Genomic DNA, 26,423 nt, shown 5'->3' with positions numbered 1-26,423 from the left:
CCTCACGTAAAGAGACACTGACACGGATTCACTCTGACAAATGTACATGTATAAAGGAGAAATGCTCCAAATGTATCCAGCTTCATGTCCGAACCCATAACAAGATTTCCTGTTTTATGAAACATCAAAATAGACAAACGTCAGCCCGTTTACTGATGTTTGGAGTTATGGCAAATCATTTATAACAAATAGTAAAAAAAATGTGAAGCATCTGAGTTGAATTATGGATCATGTCTTTCTTTGAATGCTCTTTAATATGCTGTGGTCAGCTTGTATATACACTCAGCAAATCATCTCACAAATGTTTCACTAAATCTCTGGCAGTAGAGAAAAACATAAAAAATGTGTACATGGCTTACAATGTGTGAGATCCCCAAACTGGCAAACAGGTCACAGAACCTAACACATAAAAAACTGTTATGTTTTTCACTAGGGGTGGGAAAAAAAATCGATTCACTTATCTATCGCTTTTTTTTAATGCCAGAATCGACATATTTGCTTCATTTGCGTCTACGTGGAGGTAGAAGGAAGTTATTGCTTTTATTGTTGTAGCCTGAGTAACGTGGCGTCAAATCCGTTCCATATCCATCAACCAAAACAAACTGCAGCGAGTCGAAACGAGAAAGTAGAAAACAGCGGAGGGTCTGCGTGGATACGACCTGCACCCTCACATCTTAAATTCAAAGTTGTAAACACTACACATCCAGTAAAGGATGGAAACACTTTGGGTTTCTCACATTGCAGGAAAAGCAGAGCTAGACATCACGGCTAAAGCTGCATACTAACTCTGTATCGCGGTAACGTGTGGTCAAGCCAGCCGTCGCTCTCATCACCGTGGTCAAAGCAGCCGACGCTACAATTGTAGAGCACAGTACTGACATTTATGTTAAATGCATTCAAACAGCCCTGATGGAGCTGACCATGGATGTGTAAAGAGAACGGAGCTGACGGGAGAGCTAGCGTAGACCTTGGAGAAGTTAGAGGAAGTATACACGTCCGACTATGTCCGGTTTTCAAAATAAGATGTTAACAAAGGGAGCTGTATATACAAAATACATATACGGATATAAGATTGATTGGATTATATTCACCAGACGTATAAAACATTACATGTCCCTCATAAATTAAAAAGAAAATACCACTAATATGTGAGGGAAATGTTTTTATTCTTTGATTTTTTTTTGTTGCTAGAAATACAATAAATAATGGCAGTGACTGATATATTTGACTTCAGGACATCTCTGACTACATACATGCTGAAAAAACACGTTTACTGTATTAATTTAGACATTTTCCAAAGTAAAAGTCCCTAGAAGTGTATGATTAAATTTTTTCCCATGGTCTAGTGTTAAAAAAGGTAACAAAAATTGCAATAAATTGTAATTAAAAATCGCAATACATATCGAATCGGCACTCAAGTATCGTGATAGTATTGAATCGGGAGATAGGTGATTCGTCCCAGCCCTGTTGTTCACCTGAAAACACTCAGGGTTGAAGCCTAGTGCTACTGCCCGCCCCCCCCCCCCCCCCCCCCCCCCCCCCCCCCCCCACTGTCTTTGCTAAAACGAAAAACCTTGTGAAAGGAAGGAAAATCCCAACATGTCAAGATAAGAGTCGGTGATGATGCACTGAGCCAAGAAAGCAAATGGTGTCCTGCTTTTTCTGCACCTCACCCTCCTATCAATAGAGACCTAGGATGAGCTCCAAATAAAACAATCTTCCCCCCGCCTGGAACGCATCTTAAGCTTTATTGTGAGCAAAGGTCTGCAGCAGCTGGCACTGAGAGGTTCGAGGCTGAAATAATCTTATCTGCCATCAGCTATAAATATTTGACAGAGAAGGGAGAGAGAGAGAGAGAGAGAGATGAGGAGAGAGGAAGAGGCAAGGAGGAGGACAGGCAGGGGTGGTGGGGGCGGGTGGGCGGGGGGGGGGGGGGCGTCTAAGGGACCTTCTGAAAGCCCAGTGACAACTGCGCCATGGAGATTTCTAACAAATTAAAAGACAGGCCGAGCTGAGGATTTGCTGGTCTCTGGAACAGATTAAGATGCACTTTATAGGCATGTTTTTGGCTCTTAACTGGCCAGTCGAACTCGCGGCGCAGCACAGACTGTGCTTTCTTTCCACTCTATGTTCCTCATCACCATCACAAGCTCATTCTTCTGTGTGGAAACACAGGTGGTACCACAAATAAACACTATAAAACCGTCTGGACAGCTTTTATATTTGTGCAGCACTCCCATAACACTCCTAATCAAAGGAAACAACCCCCAAAACACATTACAGGTGGTCTGTGTGAATGTGTGTGTGTGGGTGGATGAGGGGGGGTAGAAGGGGGGTCATTCATTCTATTCTTACATCCAACTACGTCAGATTTTTTTTTTTAATTCATTCCATATTACCTACCAACTTGTTCTGTTTCTCTCTCCCGCTCATGGTCCAAACCCTCACACAAAAGGAGAAGATTATAGGAAGAGTGGAAAAACAAAACTAATTACTCGAGGTATTTCAACCAGCCAATGCTGCTTAAAATGTAATTACATGGGTTTAGAGCTCTGGCGGAGGCTGGGGTGGCTGCAAATCTCACATTGGCAGAGCTGCTCCTTCCCCGTGTAAAAGCGGACTGCCTCTGAAAGTGACAGCAGGAGAGAATCTCGGGGCGGACGAGGAGATTGGTACCATGTCTAGTCGACCACATGAAAGAAAGTTAGAAAGAAGTCGAGGTTCCCTTAATTTGATCAAGAAAGCTAAACTTCCACAACAGAGAAAGAGTTTTAAAGGGGACATATCATGCTCATTTTCAGGTTCATACTTGTATTTTGGGTTTCTAATAGAACATGTTTACATGCTATAATGTTAAAAAAAACACATTATTTTTCTCATACTGTCTGTCTGAATATACCTGTATTCACCCTCTGTATGAAACGCTCCGTTTTAGCGCCTGTCTCTTTAAGACCCCCTGATGTTCCCATACAACTAAACTGCATTCTCAGTTATGTTTGGAAGGAAACGTATTTTGTCATGGATTATGTTTGTCTTTGACGTATCACAAATATGTCTGTAAGTCGGCAGACAGCCGCAGCAAGTGATGTAGTACAACGAGCGGGCGTTAATGAAAGTTATGTGGAATCGTAACGTTATTGGTATAATAATGAGCATATTAAGCGAGAAAGTCCACTACTGACGGGCGGGTGGGGAGGTGAATGGGTCCAACAAACCTTTAGGAGGCAGCTGTTAGTGTCCCGTGTGAAATGTTTTCATTTTAAGCCAAACCATGATGTTGTTTTACTAAACCTAACCCAGTAGTTTTGTTGCCTAAACCTAACTAAGTAGGGTTGTTGAATTTTTTTCAATTAACAATGTTAACAATTTGTTTAAAACCGTTTAAAAATGCAACTTTTTCCCTCGAAATGTAATTGTGAATGCAGTTTAGTTGCATGGAAACTGTCAATCGATTAAAGTATTTAATCGTATGATTGTCCGTAGTTAATTGAGATTAATCGCAAATTAATCGCACATTTTTTTTCTGTTCAAAATGTACCTTAAAGGAAGATTTGTCAACATGGGCGTATTGATAAGACACCTTTCTAGCTTAGCTTAGCATCAAGACTGGAAACAGGGGAAACCGCTAACCTGGCTCTGTCCAACGGAAACAAAATCCACCTACCAGCACCTCTAAAACTCAAATGAACAGGTTATATCTCGTTTAAGAGTGATAAATACGGAAATATCCTCTTGTTTATTGATGCTGTGCGCTCTAAAGCGGTCCAGTATATCATATCTTGCCATCTATTTTTACAGGTTTTTGTATCATTGCCAACAAACCTATAAAAGCCTTTTAAACAAACACTTGACTTTAAAACCCAATGAAATTCTTTACATCTTTAAAAACTTTTTTTTTTAAAAACACCACAACACAGGTAGCGACATTTTACAAGGACATCTAGTCGTTTAATCACCAATTAACTACTGTAAACTGTTATCTTTGGGTGGATGCACCTTTGAACGCTATCACAGGCGTAGAGACGCACACAAAGGGTGGTAAAGCCATAAAATTAGGGTAGCTATTTGACAAAAGGCAGATACCGGTCTGTATAAGGCAGAGGTGAAGGCTGCTCGCTGAGGGAGCTGATAAGAGCGGCTCATCTTTCCTCAGACCGCTGGCAGTTGGAGGAGAGCTCTCTTTAAAGTTTAGATAGTTATCTGCTCTGGTGGCTTTCTTGTTTTCCATCCATAATGTGTTAGATGTAGTGAGAGGACGGTGAAAATCAGTACCTCAGTACATGCATCCAGTAAAAAAAAAATGTACAAGAAAAATTAAAAGAATCAGGAGCAGTTGAGTCCTTGTTATCCATAGTCGTTTTTTCTCTGGTATCTAATGAAAAATACGAGGGAGTTTGGAGTGGACTAATCCTTGTTGATCAGTGCCTCCAAGCCTCTAATTCATTTATGTGTAGGCGTAAAAGATCCAACCATTTCATAAGAGCGTCTAGCTCAGCCAAAGCTTAACCTCTTTTCTGAAGGGGGCCTGCTTATGCAATATGACAGTAAAACTGCAACCATAAACTACTGTTTATGCCCCGGCCGTAAAAGAAAGGTGTGTTTCCTCTACCCGCTTTACTGCACGTCCTCTGTAGTCCTTCCATCGTTTCACAGTCTTTTATAAGACTGTCTGTAAAAAGAATCAAATGCAAATGTTTGGGAATAAAAAGCAAACACAAGCCACCGTGCTCTCCTTGAATACAAAGTTAATTGCGCTGTTAAACTGAGGTAAAGTGTGGGTGTGTTTCATGCAGTGGTGGAAGAAGTCATCGTACAATACTCCATTACAAAGAAAAGCCATGTATTCAAAGTCTTATTTAAGTAAAAGTACATCAGCAAAATGTACTTAAAGTGCCAAAGTAAAAGTATTCTCATGACTGATATATTATTATGACTTTAGTGCTTCTGCATCAATGTGTAAGCAGCATTTTACTGTTGTAGCTGATCTAGGTGGAGCTAGTTTGAACTACTTTATATACAGTTAGGTAGTCTGGAAGAGGTGGTTCCCAACCTGGGGGTCCGGCTCCTCCAAAGGGTCACAAGATAAATCTGAGGGATCATGAGATGATTAAAGGGATAGGTCAGGTGTTTTGAAGTGACGTTGTATGGGGTACTTATCCATAGACAGTAGATAACGGTCGGCGCCGCCTCCAACGCTGTATCCAGTTCTCTTAATACATCCATGGTTCTGTGTAACAAACCATCTGAGGGGTCAGGTTTATTTTAAAGTAGTATAAATTAGAAATACTCAAGAAAAGTACCTCAAAGTTGTACTTCAGTACAGTACTTGGGTAAATTTATTTTCCACCACTGGTTTCAATTGAGATTGCGAATTCCCTTCAAACATGGGTTCGATTTGTGCCTTGGATCAGTTCTCATTTTGAACTCTTGAAACTCTGAAAACACAACACTAGATTGGTATGTGTAGTTAGAATGTTCCTCTGACGATATCGTTTGCATCAAGCGCATCTTTCGGACTGCAGCTCTTTTCCATCTCTTTCTCCCACTTGGCAACATGTGTTTGAGCTTAGATTAAACAGGAGAGAGGAGAAGGAGAAAGTCATTATTGGAAGTGACAAAGAAGCATCCCGTTCTCCTTCAGTCAGCTCCTGTCTCCAGCGTGATGATATATGCTGAGCGGGAAACCGCTCCAAAAGCAACAAAAATCGGTATTTAAAGTGTCACGGTGCTATTAGAATTGCATTAAAAACCTGTGTAAATATGCCAAGTCCCTCGACAGCCTCAGCAGTGCAGAACAGGACTTCCTCCCAGAGAACGTAGGCTGGAGTTTTGGAGAAGATGAAGCACAAGGCCGAGGACTGTGGGGTGATTTAATACAGCTAGCATTTAGAACAACAAAACACAGACAAAGCAGCCACTTGGACCGTGCTTCAAAGACCAGTGTGTTAAACACTTGCAGAGAGACATTCTTTGGACTCGTGATCATTCGAAATAGCAGGAAAGAAGAATTAGGGAGGAAGTTGAGGAGGAGGCAGGGAGAGAAGATGAAGAAGGGGAAGCCAAACACACAAAACTGTCAACCTGGTGATACCACGGCAACATGAAAGGGATGGAGAATTCGCCGTCCGCCTTCATTGAGTTTCAGTTTAATCTGCCGAGTCCATCTCCTCATCCCGTCATCCTCGCATCTTCCTGTCGGCGGAGCAGCCCACAGAAATGCGCTCCGCTATTGCCTCGCGAATTAGCGATAATTCAACGCAGGTCAGCTGGTGTCCTGTGGCTCCAGATGACCCGGTATGCATAGTAGAAGTGCTGAGTCAGCAGCGGGAAAAGGCCCATCTTCCAGCCAGAACTCCACTCTGTCTCTCATCAGGTGGCTCAGTTCAGTTCCTGTACCAAATCTAAAACTCTGGCAGCCCGTTTTTAGGCCTGCTGGATCAGGGCTACTGGCACCGACATCTAAGAGCCTGTACACAATATAATGTGAAATAATAAACTTCCTCAAAGTATCAGTTCTGTAAGTCGGAGCCAGTTTAGCATGTGGTTTAAGGAGGCTTTTGTTTTTAAAAATTAATGGCAGATTGTTAGGGACACGTCATTATTAAAAACATATCTGCAGTTCTATGTATTCGGACTGTACTCGATTACAGTCACACCTTGGACAACAAAGGGCACCAGCTGTATTGTCTCTGATTGTGTTACACAAAGACGGGGAAACACCACATTCTGACATTCAAAGAAACTCAATCGTGGTTTGAATAAGGTTATCCTCAGTGGGAGACGCATAGTTAAGACATAAAAAGACAATTCAAATTCTTTGGTGTCCCACTTCAAATGAACATGATTTCATTATGCAAATAGGAGAAATGAAAAGCTGAAGTCTTGTGAACTAGGCTCCAACAGCTCTGTGCGTGGGAGGTACGAAGGTATTGGCTTTCATTCGATTTATTTTAATGTTTTCGATACAAGCACAAAATGTGCTTTATTTGTATGTAATGGGGGAGCAGAAAACATTTTGACTTATCTTCCAGTAACTTAATCTTTGTTTCTAAATGCTACCGCAGGCAAGAACGGGGTGTTTTCCCTTCTAATTATTTTAGCAGTCCCACTTGCTTACTCTCCGGGTGATTAATCAAAGTTAAGAAAAGCCAACCATCAACTGGGGCATGTTTCGCATTTCCTTCTGCTTGTGGAGGATCCGTCTCGGGCCTGCCTGCTTGGCCTTATTACAAGTTAATTGAAACCTTGTTTAGAAATACCAAGGTCAACATTTCCAGCCATGTTATCCCAATTAGTCTGCAATGAATCCCTTTAAACAGGGGGTATTGAGTGGCCGACCCGATGTGCTACTTGAATTCCCGGCGGGACACCCACATTCAGAGCCTGGGAATGAGAGGGGGTGACTGGAGGGAGAGAAGGGAGAAGGGAGGGAGGATGCTGGGTACTGCCACTGCCATGAGTAACTCTTTTACAGGAGCTCTCACTGAAAATAATTAGGCTTTCTAAAGCCGGGTTTCCACCAAAAGTACTTTTAGTCCCTGGAACTACTTTTCAGTTGTTCAGTTGTTGTCTGCGTCTAAAGACCTGTAAAGATTAGGCAAATTAGTCCGCTGAAAAAGAAAAAGCAACATGACAAGGATTGCTGGTGGTCGCAGCAGTAAACACACACTGCAGTCTGTTCATTGTGTTACTCTAAAAACATGCTGGAGAAAAACAAAGAGAAATGCTCTCCCTTCGTCCTAAAATTGGTCCTTAATCAATACCTTGTTTTATAAATGAAGCGGTACAGTTGAAGCAGCAGCGCTATGTGTGTTTCACCAATCAGCGACGGTCATCCTTGCTAACTCTACTCTGAAAGTTCTGGTACTTTCAGAAAGTACTACCCCCAACCAGGGCCTTTTTTGGGGGTAAAAAGGCCCCGTAAAATGTCCCCAGAACTTAATTTAGACTCTGGTTCCTGCGGTCGAAACGTAATAAGTTCCACAAAAGGTTCTTAGTTCCTGCGGTGGAAACGGGGCCTAATACACATAATTTAAATTATTATTAATACTGGATGTTTAGTTTATGTTCATTTTGTTGTCAAGTTACAACTATATAATATTTTCATATAAATTAAAGTCCATTATAGGCACATATTGAAGTCATGTTATCCCCCGTCAATTCAGTACTGTCCCATCTGCCTCTGCCCTTGAGAAACCACGTTTTTGTTACACACACACACACACACACACACACAAACATAGCATTCGTTCATGTAACTGCAGAGCAGGAAAGACAATCGTGTGCCATAGAGGTTGTCATGCAGGGTTTCATTCCGACCAAAGGCTTTATCAGCTGATTTCGCTGATTAGAGAAGGGGGGAAGAAGAGAAAGTAATCATTGAAATCAGCTGGTCAGAATGAAAACCAGCACACTCGTAGCCTTCAGTGGCACATGATCGCACGTCACTGTTATTGAATGTGAAGCAGCTTTTACCATTGCTCATCTCATTTTGTGAGTTGTATTATATTAAATGTGTTATATGTGCGGTTGTCATGGTAGAACATGACTACATACTTTTAAAACAAGAAGTTCGATGCTGTCCGTGTTCTCAAAGCTGCACATTCATCTTGTAACTCAACTCAGGTGTTATCAGAATAATCCACACCACTGGAACAGCAGGCTGGTGCATCATAAATCTACATGCCTGTCAACACATTTCTCACAAGTTCTTTTTTTTGATGAAGGCTGACTTCACGCTTTATTTATTTACTGTGATTTACAGACTCATGCAGACATATTTAAAAAGTTTACAGCCATGTTAGCAGTTGTGTGAGACTGTACTGTTGCACAGCGCAGCTGCTTTGAGCTAAATGCTAATGTCAGTATACTGACAAGCTCACAATGAGTACATGCTGATGTTTATCACGTTAAGTGGTGTTCCTTTGTGAAGATTATCTTGCTGAACAAAACGTGTAAGTATCATAAGCGTGTGATGGCCGCAGAGCTTATTTTCTGTAATAATCAAAAAATAGCTTAACTGTGGTTGCTGCATGCATTAACGTGATAATTCATATGAATTTAATATGATAATATGAGCACAATCCAGCACAAGTGAAGCAATATGTTCCCGTTGCTCCATCGTTCAATTATACTGTATATACTTTGTCCTAATGCGAACAGAATGAGGCTGATAAGTAAGGATCAACAACAGATGCCATGATGGCATTATTTGTGTGTGTGTAAGATGAAAGTGTTGAAGTGAAAACCTTGTGAAGTCAGTCACATTCCTACATTGATGAACCCCACTGGAGTCTGCTCGCATGTTGTAAAGACACAGAGCACAAACCGCTCTGATGGCTGATTACAGTTCTCAGAACACATCGCTGCATCTGGATCGGAGCAACGCAGTCGTTTCTTAAAAATATCAAGCAGATTCCGTTAGACGTTTCCATTTGATTGTACTCCAAGCAAGAGATGCTGTTTGATTTCTGCTTAGAGTCATGTACTATATTACTCAATGCTGCTGCTAGAGTACCTTATAAAAGAGGAAAAGCAGTTCTTGCAACACTAAAGTGCTGCTGCTTCAAGACACTAAAACCAACCACCAGTTCGTGAAATAGTCAGAAAATTGAATGGATTGATTCGTGTACATAGACACACATTTCAGGTTTTAGTATATAGTGGCGAACACCGCGTAGGGAGGAGGTTGGGGTGGATGGGTGGGTCAAAAAACACAGGACTTTCGCCCAGGAGACCGCTGTTCCGTAATTAAGTTACAGCACTTTCTGAGTTATTTTAGTCCAAACCACGATCTTTTCCTAAAGCTAACTATGTAGTTTTTGTCACATAACTTCCGTACTTAAGTTACACCATTTCCGGTGTTATTTAACCCAAATCGCAACCTTTTCCTAAACCTAACTAAGTAGTTTTGCTGCCTAAGCCTAACCAAGTCGATCTTTTCCTAAACCTAACTAAGTAGTTTTATTTTGAAAAGACTCGAGTGGAAATTGACACGTGCGTCATGTGTTGCTGGACGTACGTACGAAAACACACAAAAAATACTTAGTTGAAAGTCGTGCCGAGCGTCAAATTTGTGTCTATCGAATAGATTAAATTTCGTGACCGACTAACGTGAAACTGTGTTGCTAAATCAGTGTTCAGTGGTCTTTTCAGTGACTTTACAAGTACAAACTGATTTAAGAACAATGATATATAACTTTTTCCTATTTCTTCCTCTAAATATCTACAAATCATAAAAACATGAAATAAACCATTACCCTCGTAGAGATGACTTCATAGTTCGTATAATAATAAATGGATTATATAGGGGTGTTGTAAAGAAAAATGAGGGTAAATGGGTATGAGCTCAATGAACTATACCACTTCAATGTTATTGATGTTAACTTTCAAAAGGAAAATATTTTTTCTGTAATTCTCCGTCAATTGAGCGAAGCCAGAAGCTTCCATCACAGACGGGACGCTGCATCCCTGTGCGAGGACTGCTTATGTAAGTACAGCATAGGACGGAGGGTAGGCATTCCAGCAGCAATCAATATCAATATGGCTCTGATGTGAGTAATAGCGTGGAGTTACAATGAAGCAGTTATAGGGAGCTCCCTGCTGTGGTTTCACAGCTTCCAAAAACACAAGCGGACAGTGTCATTACTTCGACTTAAAGCCAGCCATGTTGGAGCGCCACGGCTTCTCCTTTCACTGCATTTCCACTCCAAATACACAGATCACTGCGCGAGGTTAAGAAAGCAGGGCCTGTGTATTTTGGCAGGTGGAATATATTCTGAAAGAGCAACAAATCTGCTATATATAGTTTCTTGATGGCTGAGGGAGCAGAAGGAACCAAGGCCTGCGTCGGTAGGACCAAAGGAGGGGGGGGGGGGACAAAGTACAGCGTGACGGAGGTGATGCAGGAGATACAAACCACATACATCAGACCGGCACATACGGGTACTCCGCAAAAAAGTCAAGGCCGCACAATCCCATAGAATGTAAGTTTGACAAGTTCATTCGCATTCATCTCTTGATATAAGTTGTTTTATACACGTCTAATAATTATTTTGTGACCTTGCCTGAACTTGAGCGTTTGCGATACCTTAATACATTAAGGTTGATCGCCGTCATGTCCCTTCAGTCTTCCCCCGTCCAACACAGTGGACGGATATTGCTTATCCAGACATCTCTACGTATTTGATTGAATCACGTTAGGCTAAGTAGAAGTTTGGAGACGTGTTTCAACTTCTTCTGTTTACTCTGTTACTGTCTGTGAGGGACACGGGATTGTTTTACCCAGAAGGGGGCGTGGTCATGCGAGTCTACTCTGGATGACGTCTCGCCGGTCTGATGTATGTTTGCGCACGCGATTCGACTGTTATCAGGCCATTAAATAGGCATTATCAGTCTCTATAAGAACCATAGATGTGGGTCATTAGGGGCCTACTATGCCTACCTACAACTTCAAAAAAGCACTTGGTTAACTTTAGGGAAAAACACTGTGTTTTGGGATAAAATAACTACTAACACATACACAACTACTATTGTTGGTATCAAACGGGATGCAAGTCCCGGTCTCCTGGGTGGAAGTTTTGTGTTTTGTTTTGACTACCACTTCTGCTGCTGTCATGATGACTCCGGTCGCTAGATGTCGCTGTCGTGTCCTTTTATACCTTCTTTCGGTGATCTACCGTGTGAATAGATGATAAAACTTAATACTGGGTGTAGTAGGATCCACAACTATGGGGCTTATAGCGACTGATAACATCTATTTAATAGCTTGACAACAGTCTAATTGGCTGGTTTGCAGCAATGCCAGCACAGATGGCAGCTAAAATCATCCTTAAAATGAATTAACAATGTTTCAACAGGAAATCTCTTGAGTCTGGTCGCAGAATGCTGATGATTACAGATATGTCATTCCTGTTGCCATTGACGGGCGTGCAGCTAATCTTAACCTCCTGCCAGACAGTGACAGAATCAGGGTTGATATCTCTCTTCCCAGCAAACAGCTCCACACAGCGCAGGCAGATTTACGGCCTGAGTGTGGAATCAGCAGCAGCAACAGCAGCAGCAGCAGCAGCAGCAGCTGGCTGTGCCGCGCAAGAGAGGGAAGCTAATCTTGTTTACATTCAATCTGCCATTTCCTCCCCTCTGAAACCTTGAGAGAGCAAAGTCATGTAATACTTGTATTAAAAATAAGTGTAGCAGAAATGGGCCTACTGGCAGCGTGCAGCGAGAGGCTTTTGTGGCCTGGCCAAGAAGGCCTGCGGCGAAAGGCAATCGATACGCCCAATATTCCAGCACGTACTCTTGAATAACAATAACCCACATTTACGCCGCACCACAAGTCCTCAACCTGCTCCAGAGAAAATAAGGGAGCCTACTTTCTGTGTCCATGTCGATTGGAGCGGGGCGGTGAATATGATGAAATGTAACATTTGCGCACATGTGCTGAAGAGCGTGTGTGTCGGCGAGCGTATCTTAATACTAGGTAAAGAAAATATAATAACATGATCATTTCACCTTGCACAGTGCAAGCTGGACATCCCGTAGATCCATCACAAAACCTCAGAGTGACAACTTGTGATTTTGGTATTATGATGATTAGGGGCACTTGATGGTTATATTAGGAAAGACGGCAGCGGTTAAACTCAGTTTGGATTATACATGGCATGTTATGCTTTCTGTAAGTCAGCAGGACGCTGGGTTTAGGGTCAATACTACTTCCTTTTTCTTTACGAAGCTCTTGTATCAGAATAGCTCTGCCTGGGGGCCTTGTAAACGTGTTTTTGTTTTTTTTGTTTGGCTGTGTGCTGGATGTGTTTTTTCCTCTGCAGCAGATGCTGGCTGTATTGGAGGAGAACGCTCTGCCAGAAATGGAGGCCCTACAGGAAACCGGCAGCCAAAACTGCAGCCATCACAGCCCTCTGGTGTGCTCTGGAATGAAACAATTGAAACTTCCTAAAAAAAGGTGAGAGGCAGTTCAGAGCACAAAGGATGGTTTTGAAAGAGAACCTAACATCTCATTGCAGGAGCGAGCCAAACGTCTTGAAGTGCCCGCAGCGCGGTGGGGAAGGACGCAGAGGAAGCATGCCACTGCTGCAGTAGTGTCAAACCCAGTTCCTAACCAGCCGTAGCTAACCATAAATGAAAACTATGGCTGGGAGTACACCTCCCTCAGGTGCTGTACGCCTTTGATTTTTCCAAGACTGCTTACTTTTGCCCAGAATCCCAAAGCTCCCCCTCCCTTTATTCATGGAGGTTTGCTGGATTTATGGAAGGTACCATAGCAGCACTTCCCCAATGAAGTCGCACACACAGTGCATGCACATGTGTACAGATGGATGCACGCACAGACACACACACACACAAAATTACGTCTGACTATGCAATGAAACCAGCTGCAGCCACTAGAGTTACCACTCTCACTCTTTGAGAAGAAACAATCAAAATGTGGTAAAACAGGGAAAAAAAGGTAAGTTGAGGAAGAGTTCATATCACATAAGTGATGATTTTGTGTAAGCACCTTGGCAAAAAAAAACACAAAGCTGATAATGTAAGCAACAAAAGAAAGGAAATAGGGATAAAATGGAGAAAAAAACACAACGGAAAAGCGCATTCTTTTTACGGAAACTAAATTTCAATCTGAAACCATGCAATCACCACATTAAAGGGCTCCCATTCTTTAGACAACCGCCGGTATGCAGCGCGGATGCCAGGGCAGTGTTTTCCATTAGATTGCTCTGTTTTTTCAGTTGATCTGGCAAATTAACTTACAACAGGCCGAACACAAGATGCAGCCTGGAAAGGAGCATAGCAGCAAATTGCATTTATCAAAAACACTCACTGGGACTGTTTACTTTATGTGATCTAATAAAAAAAAAGCTCATGCTGAGAGTGTTTCAGTGATTGCACATGGATGTAAGAGAACAGTAAGCCCCCAAGTACAACCGCCCAGACCACATGAAGAAGGGCCACATTTAAACTCCATCACCGTCATTTGTTTATCACTTCACCGTATTCGTGGTATCTTTGTGAGACAGTTTTTCCCAGGCCGGCCCGCCTGATGGGGATGTGATTGCTCATGCTCATTGTTGCATTCTTTGAGGATAACCAGGCTTATAAAAGCTGCAGGTCATATCCTCGCTGACCATTTAACTTTCCTAAATCTACACATATAAAACTATTATCTCCAGAAGAGAAATGTCATATTCTATTGAAGGATCAAGCACTGGCACAAACATTTTTTTTTGTTTCCTACCGCAGGTTTTATAGAGCCACGTTGTGGGTTCAGAGGCAATGTGTAAGGCAAACTTATGGTTTGTACAGCAGCATTCTCCTCCACCCGCCACATGGTTACCCTCCTAAAAGATCATATGAACTGGTTCCAATAAAAACTTTTCAGCTGTTTCAGTGGCCTTTCCCCTCCACCGAGGAAGATTTCAGTCTACAGAAATAAAGAACACACCTACTTGGGATTATAGGCACCCTAATAGGGGGAGACAACGAGACTTTTTGTCCCCCTACTTTCAGATGTTATGGTAATAAAGTGGTAACGTCAATGAAAGTGATCTCACATCCAGCCTTCCACAGTCTAAATAGGCCCACCACATTTTCACAATGGGCCGAAAATATAATTAAACTTCTCAACGGGTGCGGTCCACGCAGTCTGTGGGGGGATTCAATTTGGCGGGTCGAGATGTCTCCCTAGCGCTGGCTGGCCAACGCATCGCATTGCATTTCCTCCAATGCACCAGCTCTAGATCACCTTGGAGAGGTGAAGGTGACTCGCGGTTCCAACCATGAGTTCAATCGTCCGGACCTCAGCGCTTCCCGGGGCCATGGAATGGTCGTTGCGCAGTGCGCCCTCTCTCCCTGCGGGGATGAACAGTGCGCCCGGCGTGACTGTCAACCGGGGCGGATTGTTCTCAATACGTCAGGGGTCTGCACGGATGTCGGCAACCCACCCGTCTTGAAACGGACCCTGTCTCATTTACCATGCTTTTGTACCATTCATATGTGTTTATGATTAAATTGTTTACTAGAGCACAATGTTCTTCATAGATCTAGCTTCTTCATTTTGCTCTCAAAGTGCACCAGATTGATGCATTTAACTTTAAAATGTACACAGATTTCTTCCAGGGGAGCATCCCCCTAGACTTCCCTAGAGGGTACAAGGTCCACCCAATACAGTCTCACAAAATCCTGTGGGAAACGCTGTATTACGTCATCCAAAACTGGATGTCCCACCACTTCAAAACTCATTGCGGCGCTTTTGCTTGGGATACATTAACGGTGGGGTTTCCCTTCATTTCTCTACAGCTGTGTCCAGAAAACATATAACTGCCATTGCTCAGGCTGTTGGATGACATCTCTTGTCAGCCAAAAGGGCCCTTTGGGCTCAGGCATCTTACTTTACTAAGGACAGGGAATAAGATCAAACAAGATCGTTGGTGTGAGTAGAAGGTCTCCAAATAGGCCAGCGCAGCCTGGACAAGAACAAGGATGACCCTGTGAAACACATCACCATTACACGCTATTATCCAGTCTCCACCCTCGCAGCCTTGACGGAGAAACCCATGATGAATTTTGCACATTTGTTGGCTGTAAATCGAACAAAAACAATTTCCCTCTCACCCCCGTGCTCTTTTTCTTTCCAAATTATTTCTGTGTTACATATGTTAAACCTGAGGTTTAAAATGGTTTATTGTGCTATATATATATTCCAGCCACACTAAATTGAAACCCTCCCTATAGCTCCACCTTGTTCCCTATGTCTCGGTCCACCTCGGTCCCAGCCAACACAGGTTTTTGAGGGTCACGGTCCTGCAGGTTTTATGAATCTCTTTAAATCATCAAGTGCTTAGCAAAAATGGCTAAGTGTCCAAAAAGTAAAACAATGCAGCCAGGTGAGTAATGGGGCACTTGTGCGTTATAGACTACAGACCACCCAGACAGCAGCAGAAGCAGCAGCAACAGCAGGCCCAGCCTGTTTGCAGCGAACGGACCTCAAAGCACTGGTCATCAGCTCTGGTTAGAAACATCCCAGGAGTCTTCAGAGGATAAACTATCCTTTAATCCAGTGAAAGGAGTGCTGATGAAGATGGATTGTTTTGTGTTTTCTCCCTCTGTCATTTTTTCTCTCTCATTATTTTTGTCTCTAAAAATAATAATTTGCCATTTATACTGGTCCCTGAGGAGAATTCCCATATCTTGTGGCTTTCTCCACAGGGAGGTCAGAGGTCAGGATTATCCACAGAGCAGCACTCCTGGAGCTGCTGGATGGGATCATGGATGTATAAAAAAGAAATGGATAAAGCGTTGTAGGCGGGCTCCCGTTCATTCCAATGAGAGTTGCTCAGTGGCGCATGAAGCCAAAATGGCTCAACTACCGAGAGATAAAGTACCCGGATCATCCGGCGATCTTCTGCATCCATTGAGCCCATAGAGCAGGCGCAGTAGCGTTTCCTTTAACTCCGCCTCACAGCCCTCGCTCCAGCCTCGGCCTGGATTTCATTCACATGAACGTCTTTTTGGGCCCAATGGCATCACGTGACGGACTCGGAAGTTGTAGTACCACCGTCAACAACCGGCGCTCTTCCTGAGGGCTTGGTTGAGATTTAGTGTCTTGCTCAAGGACACTTCAGCACCCTGTGTTTGAAGGATTGGCATTGCTAACCTCTAGGCTGCTCTGAGTTCACTCCACTTGGACTGCTACACACTGCTTTGTGTGCAGGTGTGTGTCTGTGCATTGTTCAGTGTTTTGTTTTTTTTTGCATATTTTGCTAGTTTGTCCCTTCCTCATTTATCTTGTCAGGTCTCAGTACTCCTTCCCTCAGGCACAGCACAGTTCATCGCCCACAGAGAGCTCTCCACTGACTAACCACCCACAGGGAGCTGAGAGCTGCTCTCTGACCCCCCTCAGAGCAACAATAGCCAATCGCTATGGAGCAACCAGAGGAACAAGATGAGCAGCGAAGATACGCCAGTGTGGGAAAAGTAAAATATCCTCAGTAAGCAGCAAGTGCCCAAAACCACAAACTTCTGTTGGAAACATGACGACCGCTCATAGCGGGAATTAACTGAACAGCCTGAAAAGTCGAGCTTCTTGTCTTCTATCCTCAGCATATTGTCTCTCTGGCAGCTGCTTTCTTACGGTAGACCGAGATTCTGACAAGATTAAAGCTCACAAGGGGCTGTAAAAGTTTCGCGAGAGCTGCCTGCCCAACAGCATTCTTTGGATGTAAAATGTAAGCAAAGACTGTGTGGAAATAAACACTTCCAAATTGTACTGCTCCCAGCCTTTTGTTTTGCATCAGGAAGGTTAACTTAATAGCGTCGTAACCGCTGTGGACAGAAATGATTATCATATGCCATAGTCTCTAAGGGAGACCTGATTTTATTATGTTGACTTTTAGAGAGTGGAAGGCCCAGTGGAATCGCAGCTCACCGTCAAATGTCCAGCCAGGCCAGAACCAGCCAGTTTCGCATGACCTTCCCTGTCACAGAGTATATTCCCAGCTTTCATCTCCCGGTGGATTTTCCTCATAAACTGCAGATAGCGCAGGCCCTTCAAGGTTGATTTGAGGATGTAGACTATCTCATCCTCATTGAGCTGTGCAACGAAAACATACAAGGATTATTTTTCCACTGATTAAGACACTCCAAGCTATCAGATGCTGAGAGGCTCCTCGTGGAATAAAAAAAAAAAATCAGTTAGCGCAGTTTAATTTGCATTCAGTTGTGGAGCAACAGGTGTTATCACTGGTGGTCTGACTTAATTTTAGAGGTTGTAAAAAGCAAGCAGTAATGTTTGAAATCATGTCATCCATCAAAGCCTGTTTTATTTTCGGCCTTCAGAGATCGAGTTCGGAAAATGGCAATGTCTGCAGCTTCAGCGTCAAAGTGCCTGTGTCTCGAACGTGTCAGTGTAAATGAATGTTTTCTTGACTTGAACCCACTCACAGCAAGTAGACTGCAAATACTCATACACACTTGTACATGGCTTTTTCTGCTCGACATCACTCCGCCTTTAATCCTTTATCCCATGTTGAGCCACCCAGTCCTGCAATAAGTTAGCCCCTTAACAAGTCAGCCAGTTGCCCAGACAGTTAGCCGACCAGTCCAACAGTGGCAAACAAGTGTAAGAAGGTTTATGAATCAAACATCCCCCGACTGATGGCTGGCTGTTCAGGACATGAGTCACACACACCAGAGTGGCAGAGGCAGAGAGCGAGGCAGGCAGGGATGCATGGAAGAAGGGGAAATTCCCATTAAGGGATGGCCAAGGAGCCGGGCTCGGCCAAACGCTCCGGCAGAATGTGCACTTCATTAGTGGGAAAGTGCCGGGGAGAACCAGGCCGGGCCAAGTTCTTTGAGGCTCGGGAAAAGCTAATAAAAGTCCAAGCCAAGGAACCGTACAAGCACACTTGAACCAAGAGATGGAGCAACGCAGCGAGACAGCGGAGGTCTCATCAGAAAAATGACCAGAGAGGCATAAAGGCTTGCTCCATTATTCCAGTGGTCAGGTTTGTCAGAGTCAACAGAGAGATGGGGTTTCGGGAGTTTTTAAAGCTGTGATTCCCAGCTGAAAAGAAAAATGCAAACTCTACGGAAAGGTCCTGAGAGGCTGAGGCGTCTCTTTATTCTCTACAGTATCTGAAAATCCAGATTCCTGCCTTTGCAGCTGGGCTGGAATAGCTTGACTCACACCACTACAGTGCAGGCCGAGACCCCCGGCACTGTAGGTTAACACAGCCCCAGCAACCACCCAGCTGTCTGAGCACCGAGAGCTCACATAAAACACAAGCTGTTTCATTGCCTTTATGCATACGGCTACACTTATACCACACATTGACTTATGTAAAGAGAATTTTCTGTTGCAATACCGCGAAGACCTTTAGTGAGAGGCAGCGTCGTAAAGAAGAAGACAGCGAGCAGGGATGTGAAGTGGAAGCTGAATATTTATGGAATTCCAAAGGAGTTGGAATGAGAACTTGAGACACCGAAGTAGAGGATGGGATCTCTGTATCTTTCATTTCAAGAGAGAAAACACACATGTAGGCACACAGTGAAGGGCCCCGAGGGATCATCAACAGTTGGTGTTTTTTGTTGCTGCTGCAAAGGCAGGATGGCTGAATATTTATAGGCAGGACTTCCCTCTTCACCAGTGAGTAGGGTTTGGCCGGCAGAGGCTGGGCCCGAGCTCCCAGCACCTGGACAGTTACAGATCCCCACAGCCCACTTCAACTGCTTGGACGCACCGTGCACCACAGGAGCCCGCTTTCCCCCTAACCCTCCAGGCACGGAGTCCTCCGCTTCCATCTCTCTCCATGCACTTAGCCCCGTGTTTATTCTCTCAAATAGTAACAAAAGGAAGGGGGCCGCTGAGAACTGTATCTTTTTACAACGTGGTGACATCACTTGTAAAAGCAGCGAGGTAAACACATGGAGCTTGGGCTCCTGGTCTTCCAGGTTTACAGTTCCCTGCCTGTCCACCAAGAGGGGCCCGGTGTAACCCCCGGCGACCCCCGTACCGCTGTCTGACTCCTGATCGGGGTCAGGAACATTGCTCACGTTGGTTTCACAGCCCAATGAAATCACCCCAATGGACACGCTGCACTGTGCTGTTAATTCAGTCAGTGAGGAGCTGGGGAAAAAATGTGTTGGGTTTTTTTTCTCACTTTGTGCTGTAACACAAAGCATATGAATGAACTTCTACCACTTACAGTCTGAGTGAAAAGATAATTGAGATAATAAATAATAATATTACCCAATTTATCAAATAGGAAACAGGAACCAGCTGGAAACATGAAGACAGAGGAAACAAACAGGATCTGTTTGGGAAGTGTGTTTCGAGGTCTTTAAGGGCCAAAGAAGATAAAAGAATGGATGTATTTTATGGTATTATTTAACATATTCATAATCAGATCCTTTGATCAGAAGTCAAACTGAATCATTGAATTGACAAATAGGCTATCAGGGTCTAAGCCTGCAGTTACACTTGTCATTTCAGTCTGATTTTCTTATAAGAGTGGATTTCTGGTTACCCACACTTGGCCTGAAAATGTCAGTTATGCGTCTCATGTGGTTGCGTTGAATTAAATGTGCTCATATTTTCCCCCCATGTCTTTATGTTTCTCAGATGAACAATGCAACTGGACAGTGTCCAGACAATGCAGAATTCCACTGAAACCCGTCGGCCTCGGATGTGGTCTAGTTCGTTGCACTGTAAGCAGAATCCCACTTGGGAGTGTCCCCGACCTGTCCGTCAATGCATCCTTGCACGAGTAGACAGTAAGAATTGCTTTAAAATGAAAATGTTAGCAAAAAATTAGCTTGGGTTGACTCATCGTTAGTGAACAGCTGCTACAGCGGTAGCCGCTACAAAAGCTTCTTCTGCGTCATGCATTTGATTTGAGTACCTCTCCTATGTTGGTACAACAATGGCTGCCACAATGTGTCCCATTCAACTGAAGCGAAGAAGAAGTGAATGGGACTTGACTGTAAGTGAAGCCAGCGAGGATCAGCTGATCTCCAGCTGCACAGTCACAGACATGGAGCTGGTTTCTGCTGGTTACCGGGCCACTGGGCTGCAGTCAGTGCTGTAATGAGGAGCATTTGTCTCTGCTTCCTCCCTGCGGTCACTTTGACAGCATCTGTTGACTGTTGCTGCACTCCCCCACCCTATTCCAACCCCTCCACCTCCCAAACCAAAAGTCCCAGATACACACAGCTAAATAAAAGCACACAAATTAACCATGTGGACCATGGTAAACATTTCCAGCTTCCCAATCCAGGCCAGCTGGATCACGCCAAAGTTGCTGTACTTCTACTCTGCAGCAAAAGCTCTGTTTCTCTGAGGGGGGAACTTCCCCTGTTCCTGTGTCATTTCACATCTCTGCAGCATACCGATCTGATCTGGTGGATCAACACAAAACTTGGACAAGAATGCCATTTTTTTCAAGTTGTCATTATTCCCAAAACACTGAATGGGGTAAGAATGACTGATGCTGATACTCACTCTGATTGTCTTTTAAACATGCAATAGTTTATTTTCTGGCTGCAGACACAAGCTTAGAACATCAGCATATCGAACTTGTTAGGAAACATTGCCTATGGGTGGCTGTGGCTCAGAGGGAGAGCAGGTTGTCCACCAATCGGAAGGTCGGCGGTTCAATCCCCGGCTCCTCAGGTCACATGTCGAAGTGTCCTTGACCCCAAATTGCTCCCTGTGCCATCGGTGTGTGAATGAGTATTTAGATTAGATCCTGATGGGCTGATGTGTGAATGGGTGAATGCTGACATGTAGTGTAAAGCGCTTAGAGTGGTTGGAAGACTAGAAAAGCATTATATAAGTGCAAGTCCATTTACCATTTAAGTACACATCCAGTAGATACAGAGCTACATTAGCATTCAGTTGGAGTCAGGACTCCTGATCAGACAAGTCCAATATTTACTCTTATTTTAGCACTTTCAGCTCTGTTTCTGTTTTCCACCAACTCTTGAGGGAAATATCAGGCTCTTCAGCTGCTAAATACTTCACAATGTTCACCAGCTACTTGTCTGTTTGCAGTTTAGTGCTGGGCAGGTAGTGTACAGTGGGTTTATCAGAGCTGTTTTTGATGAAATAGCTGACTTCTGCAGCCAAAAACAACAATGGTGCGAGTGAACCAAAACAGCAAAGTTGCAGGCCAAACAATGAGCTAAAGACACTCAAATGCTCCTTAGAGCTGAGGGGAACTTCAGAGTCAGGTGATAATTATCTGCGGGTTCATCACTATAAGCAACATACATATAGTCATGTGATTAGTGGGCTATCTCCGGGGTCTGAAAAGTGAAGCCAATGCTGAAAAACTTGCATTCTTTCTAACAGCCAACATGGGGCGCCTCCTCTGGTTGCAAAAAGAAGTCTGATTGTATAGAAGTCTATGAGAAAATTAGCCTACTTCTCACTTGATTTATTACCTCAGTAAACATTGTAAACATGAGTTTATGGTCTCAATCGCTAGTTTCAAGTCTTGTTCAATACAGCATGATGTTCATTTAGTAAATTATGGTCCCATTTAGAGTCAAATAGACCATAAAGCAGGCTATGCTTTAGGGCGGGGCTACCTTGTGATTGACAGGTCGCTACCACGGTGTTGTCTGGTCTGGGAGTTGTCCGTGTTTTTGTCTTACAACTTTAACCCTTTCACAGTGTGTTTTCAGTTCATGAAAGTTAATTATAACCTTTTTGGCGACGACCAAAATGCCAAACATGAGGCTTCAAAACGGCAGCCCACAAACCAAGGGGTAACGCCACAGTGACTACGTCCATTGAATGTGATCCATTGATGAAAGGAATGTTTTTTAATATCGCAATATCTAGCCCACACTACCTTCCTTTCAATCACTTTCAAACTGACCTGTACAAGTCAAGATGTACTACCAAATCTACTGTGCCAGATCCTATAAAAAATCTGTTGTCTTTATGGGCTCATTTATAATTATCAAGTGCACTGTTACCAAGGGAGCAGCAATCAAGTTCCACATTGAAACCAGTAATACATCCACCATGAGCATACGCAGAGATTTATAAATGTAAAAAGTCTGAATAATTGTGGATTCTGAACTTTTATAGTATCTTTAACAGCTCCCAGAGCGGTGGAGCCAGACCCCGGGCCCCTAGAGCCTCCAGCAGGCCCTCCATGCACATCCCAACGACTGCATTCCACCTTCCTCTTCTCCTGCTTGCGCCCTGGTAGTCCTGCTCCACATGTGAAATCAATACCACATCATTTATAGCCAATTCTCACTTGTACCATCAAATCTGAAACATATTGCCAAAACTATTACCTTTTTTTTAATACTCTCTCCTCAAAGGTAGAACTCACTTAATGAAAAGAAACCCTAAAAAAAATGGAAAGATGGCAGAAGGGAATGACATGACAGCACATTTAAAGGGTGTCAAAGATTGCCCTTTCACAATGCATCAATGCATAATAATGCAGTTCCTATTTCATGCTTAGTAGTAGATGGATTCTAAAGAAGCATTTTAATTTCATGCTCAAATGGCAAGAACGTGTGATGAGAGCGGCCAGAGAGTGTTAAGCTGGATGTGCCGGGGCCTCTACCAGCTCAAGGCCTCTCATAGGTGTTTAATAATAAAGCCTTGGTTCATCCAGCCGAGCACTTTGACTGAGATTATGTGCTTCCCAGACCAACCCCAGGGCCCTTTAACTTTCATGAACATAATCCTGGAATACACTTACACCATCCATCACTCTGACGCACACTGCACATACAGAGACACTTTTTTTTTTTGGTCAGTGACAGGTAAAATTCAAGGCTTTTAGGAAATATTAAATCTACTGACAGACCATTCCGCGCCGACAGTTTTCTTCACCTGTCTCATTCAGGACAGCGCTGTGTGAATTTTAAAGGCAGCGGGCGATAGGAGCCGTGTGGTCGGGGAATGCCAGAGCCAAGGTTCGAACCTCCGCGGAGGTGAGAAATATGTGATTTGTGAGCAGTTTTAACACTACATCACACCTCTCTCTGCAAGCCCCTTAACGTCCAATTACAGCATTCAAACGGCAGTGACAGGAGACTGTTTCCATCCAAAAGAGTAAGAGGGGAATGTGGGTTTCTTTCCTCTGTGGTATTAGGAGTATTTTACCAGAACCTGGGCACCGATCTAAAGTCTATATACGTAAAAACAAAGTAGCCTGTTTTCCTGCGCATTTCCACTCCCGTCAGACACAGCAGCACACAACACTCGCATGGTCTTGCCACAGGGGGACTTTTTCCACCCGCTTCAAACAAATACTCGAGTTGTGACTCGACTTCCCCCCTGGTTTTACGACAAAGCGCCAGTGTTGGTATAAAACAGGTCATTGGGACCTCCCCAGGACCAGTTTGGTGAACCTGCCAATATCCACAGCCGCCCAGGAGCACCCCCCACCCCCTTGACCAATAACTCCACTCTCACCCATATGTCGTAAACGGCTTAAAACCCTATTAAAAGCACAAATACATCTCAGAAACTAAGTAGACATTTATAAAACAATATTTCCTGTCTGTGAGTCGACCGTATGACTGCATCGACTGTGCGACTGTATGGATGCAGGAGCTTATAATGTATTCCTGGTGGTGGTCAAACTTTTTCCCTGGCTACAAGTTGTGAACATGCATCCTATAAATGCATCAGTAAAAGACGGCGATTTACTGGGCTGGAAGGGAAGTGATTACGAGTGACTGATGAGAGAGCAAAAGCAACCTCCCTAAAGACTGCACCTGTGTGCATTAACATTTACTTAGTGTGTGTGTGTGTGTGTGTGTGTGTGTGTGTGTGTGTGTGTGAGTTAGCTTGAGTGTGTGTGTGCAATTGCCTGTAAGCATTTTTTGGTGTGCATGCATGCGTCTACACACTAAATGCAACCATACAGGCATCCAAGCTATTAATTCAAACCACAGCGGGGCATAAATCCATCAATAACACAAGAATCCATTCAAAAAATGATGTTATTTCAGTTCAAAGAGCGAGAGGGGATCGAGAGGGAGAGGAGCAACAAGGTTGGACTCCAGCCAACGCTGATATTTTTAGCATTGAGAGAGACTTTTCAGTCTTTTATGATAATAACATCTCGGTGACTCACTGGCGGAATAATGATAACACGTTGAAGAAATATAGCTCTTTGTGGGTTAACTTAATTAAATTGTCATTTTTGCTCATATGAGAATCTGAGCCTGCAGAGTAGCTGTCCCAAAGGTCCTCCGCAACCAAAGGTCCTTCTTGTAACAGTGTCAAGATCTGCTCTCATTTATTTTAAGTGGAAAGCCATTTCCTGACTCTCTTTGTAATGCGCATACGTCTGGCACATCACAAAGGGAGAGGAAGGCGGGGGAATAAAGAAATTATGAAATCACACAGGATGGATGTTATTGTTGTTGCTGTTGATGTGGGAAAGTGACCGGGTCCGTTGCGTTCTTCGTTTTTCATCCAACAACATCACAGAGATGTTTCAAGGAGGCCTGATTACACCGAATCTTGACAAGTAGTCTGGAAACAACAACTTCGTAGAGCCATTCTTCCGTCTCTCCGCTCCTCACATCAACCCTTTCCATTCACCTATCTCTCCATCTTTCCACTGCTTCTTCAAACATCAGTCCCTCCTTCCATTCCTTCATCTCTCGATCCTTCAAACTCTGCTTTACTCTCTCCATCCAAGCTCTGTTAAATCTCTCCCTCCCTTACTTTCAGCACCCCATCCTCGTTCTGTTTCCATCTTTCCGTCTTCCCCCCCCCCAGGTACGGGACGGATGCAGCAGTCACTGAGACCTTTTAAAAATGTCACTTCTGACAGACTGGATGAGACAGTCTGTACCGCTCTGTTGATTTATCCTTCCAGTGTGCCTCCAGTAACTTTGTTAATGTCTCTCATCAGCCTATTAACAGCACATGAGCATGGCCAGGAAACAGGTGCTGGGAGAGTTTTACTGTCCATCACCTCACCAGCAGGAGCCCATCAACAGTAGGGAGTGCAGGCTGGAGTACAGTTGCACCCGGAGCTCCAGCGCTCTGGGCCCACAAAGTCACAACTTCAATAACAAGTAGTATTAGACAGTGGACTTCAGGCTAAAACAGCAGTAAATGAAACAGGCAGCAGAAGAAAACTGGAGCATTTGTGAGACTGTGTCAGAGCCGTTTCAAAGAAATAGTTTGACATTCTCGGAAATACACCTCTTTGCGGTCTTGCTGAGAGCTAGATGAAAAGATTGATACCAATCTTCAAAGCTGCAGCCGTGGTTTGAACTTCTCTTTCTAGCTTTCTTTTTTCATTCTTCACACAACTACTTCTGCCACTTTTCATGTGAGCAACCAACAATGCTGTTATCCCCCATATTTTTTTACCTTCCTTTTCCTTTTTCACTCCGCCTACCAGTGTGGCCATTCGGACACACATTTTATTTCCGTCCTGATCAGACAACGCATCGTTTTTGTTCAGGCATAACCCAAGCTTATGTCTGTACATTGGGTATCGAATTTAGCATCTTTGAATTCAGAGCATTAGCAGCAAACAGATATTTGTTATGTGAAGCTATAGAGGAGTAATGTCTACCTAAGCAGAGAATGAAGTCACTGTCCCTCTGTGTGTGTTGTAATCTGAGCTTCTCTGTGCTTTGTTGACATAGCCGGCCAGCTGCGCGGGCTTTTAGTGCATGTGAGCGGGCCCCACTGGCTAGCTAACGGGCACTGCCCTGCACTGCTCTCATACAGCGGTTACAGCTGATAACGCCGTCCGGACCAACGGCAAGTGTAGCGCCCACCCTCCGGTTCCCTCTCAGGTTAACATTGTTATCTCTCTCAGCATTTTTGCCGTTGTTTGCACCGTTAGCTGCAAGCCGCCGGCTCACCGGCGCTATGTTGAGAGCCGTTAGCCGCAATAGAA

At 43.8% G+C, this 26,423-nt stretch overlaps 1 long non-coding RNA gene across 1 annotated transcript; it reads right to left on the bottom strand.

The window, feature by feature from the left end:
* Nucleotides 1-22,594: 22,594 nt before the first annotated feature.
* LOC119497473 lies at nucleotides 22,595-26,152 on the bottom strand. The gene is made up of 3 exons (XR_005208931.1): nucleotides 26,094-26,152; nucleotides 22,828-22,881; nucleotides 22,595-22,738 (listed from the first exon to the last, which is right to left on the bottom strand). It is a non-coding gene; the product is annotated as an uncharacterized LOC119497473 (long non-coding RNA).
* Nucleotides 26,153-26,423: the final 271 nt, after the last annotated feature.

This window comes from Sebastes umbrosus, chromosome 11, assembly GCF_015220745.1.
Source record: "Sebastes umbrosus isolate fSebUmb1 chromosome 11, fSebUmb1.pri, whole genome shotgun sequence".
NCBI lineage: Eukaryota > Metazoa > Chordata > Actinopteri > Perciformes > Sebastidae > Sebastes > Sebastes umbrosus.
The sequence above is the reverse complement of the archived record's forward strand: the minus strand, read 5'-3'. Positions and strand labels throughout refer to the sequence as shown.